At 72.1% G+C, this 2330-nt stretch overlaps 1 long non-coding RNA gene across 1 annotated transcript; it reads right to left on the minus strand.

The window, feature by feature from the left end:
• Window positions 1-1150: 1150 nt before the first annotated feature.
• On the minus strand, window positions 1151-2179 carry LOC140644561 (uncharacterized). The gene is made up of 2 exons (XR_012039803.1): window positions 2080-2179; window positions 1151-1998 (listed from the first exon to the last, which is right to left on the minus strand). It is a non-coding gene; the product is annotated as an uncharacterized lncRNA (long non-coding RNA).
• Between the last annotated feature and the right edge of the window lie 151 nt (window positions 2180-2330).

Genomic DNA, 2330 nt, shown 5'->3' on the forward strand with positions numbered 1-2330 from the left:
GGCGGGGGGGTGGGTGGGGGGTGGCGGCGCCATGTGACGCACGCGGCTCCCCGGCCCCCCGGTCCCGGTCCCGGTCCCCGCGGGGGAGGGGGACGACGGGGAGGAGGGAGGGGCGGCGGCGCCCCCGCCCCCCGCGCGGCGCAGCGCGCGCGCAGGCCGCGGCCTAGGCCGCGACTAGGCCGCACGTAGGCCGCGGGCTGGCGTGAGGGCGCGGCCGGCGGCGGGGCGGCGCGGGGGCGCTACGCGAGGCCGCGGCTCCGCGGCCGTTGTGGAAGTCGGCGCCGGATGGCGGCGAGGGGGGGTTCGAGGAGGGAAAGGGGTCGGGAGGCGGCGTGGGGAGGGTCGGGCCTACCTGGAGCGGCGCCGGTAACGGCGGCGGGAGAAGGACGCTCCGGGCGGAGCGGGAGGAGGGAGGGCGGGGAGGAGGAGGGAGGTGGGGGGAGAGGGAGCGCGCCGGGGCGGGCGGGCGGGATGGCGGCGGGAGGCGGCGGCGGCGGCTGCTCCTGCTGCGGCGGCCGCGGCGGGTCTGGGAGGGGCGGCGGGAGCGGCCCGATTTACACCCCGCCCCGACCCGGAAACGGACGCCGCGCACCAGCGAGGCGCGGCGGGGCGGGGATAGAGCGGCCTCCCCCCTCCCCGCGCCCCGCCCCGCCGTGCTTGCACCAAAGAGGGAAGGGGAGGGGGGGTGGGGGGGCGGGGAGGCCAGCGGGTAGAGCGGCGACGTAAGACCGCAGCGCCGCCGGCGGTTCGGAGGACTTCGGGGGGAAAGGGGCATTGGGGGTGGGGCGATGGGGGCAGGAGGAGGAGAATGGGGGGCGATGGGGGGCAATGGGAGGGAATGGGGGCAATAGGGGCAGGAGGGGAACAGTGGGTGGGGGCTGGAGGGGAGCAATGGGGGTAATAAGGGTGGGGGGCAAAGGGGGTAATGGGGGGCAATTGGGGGACAATGGGGGCAATCGGGGCAGGAGGAGGGGGAATTGGGGCAGGAGGGGGCAATGGGGGGCAACAGGAGGGAATGGGGGCAATAGGGGCAGGAGGGGCCATGGGGGTGGGGGCAGGTTGGGGGCAAAGGGGCAGCTCCCCCCAAGGGGGATGCGTGATGGGGGTTCGTGTCCCCCCCCCAACGGCGCAAAGAGACGCTGACGCAGCGGGGTGTCCCAGGGCTTTATTGGGGGGCAGCGGGGGCACCCCAGCACACAGCAACCCCCCCCGGCACCCAGGGCCCCCCCACCCCGGGACCACGGGGTGAGGAGACATGGGGGGACCCCGTGGGCGTGAGGACATGATGGGGATGGGGACACGGGTGGGCACGGGGGTCATGGGTGGACATGGGTGGTCACACGTGGTCATGGATGGACACGGGAGGTCCCAGCTGGACACGGGTGGTCATGGGTGGTCCTGGTTGGTCATGTGTGGTCATGGATGGACACGAGAGGTCCCAGGTGGACACGGGTGGTCATGGGTGGTCCTCGTTGGTCACATGTGGTCATGGGTGGTCCTTGTTGGTCACACGTGGTCATGGATGGACATGAGAGGTCCCAGGTGGACACGGGTGGTCATGGGTGGTTCCAGGTGGTCATGGATGGGCATGGGTGGTCATGGGTGGTCCTCATTGGTCATGTGTGGTCATGGATGGACACGAGAGCTCCCAGCTGGACACGGGTGGTCATGGCTTCACACAGGTGGACATGAGTGGTCCTGGGTGGTCATGGGCACACGATTGGCCATGGGAGGACACAGGTGGTCCCAGGTGGTCATGTCTGGCCATGGATGGTCACGGCACCCAGGAGGACATGGGTGGTCTGGGGCAGTCGTGGGCACGTGGGGGGTCACAGGAGGACACGGGTGATCCCGGGTGGTCACAGGAGGGCACGGGTGGTCCCGGGTGGTCACAGGAGGCCATGGGTGGTCACGGGTGGCCATGGCAGGAGACAGGCGCCGGTGGCCTCAGTCGGAGTCGCTGCTGGAGGAGGAGGAGGAGGAGGAGGACGAAGAGTGCTGCGGGGAACAGGACAGCCATGAGCGCCTGGGGGGGGCCAGGGGTGACCCCTCCGTGTGTCCCCCACCTCTCCCCCTCACCTTGTGCCTCTTCTGAGCCTTCTTCATCCTCTTCTTCATCTTCTTCGCTGCCTTCTTGTCCAGCCCGGGGGGGTACAGGGGGGGCACCCCGGGGTGGGGGCTGCAGGGGGCACCCCGGGGTCCCATGGGGCACAGGGGAGGCCCCGAGGGGGCCAGGAGCCCCTGAGGGGTATGGGGGGGCCGGGGGGTAGGGGGCTGCCCGGGCCCCCCAGCGGGTTTGGGGGTACCCCGGGGCGGGGTACGTGGGCTGG

Source organism: Ciconia boyciana, chromosome 27 (genome assembly GCF_034638445.1).
Source record: "Ciconia boyciana chromosome 27, ASM3463844v1, whole genome shotgun sequence".
Taxonomy (NCBI): Eukaryota; Metazoa; Chordata; class Aves; order Ciconiiformes; family Ciconiidae; genus Ciconia; species Ciconia boyciana.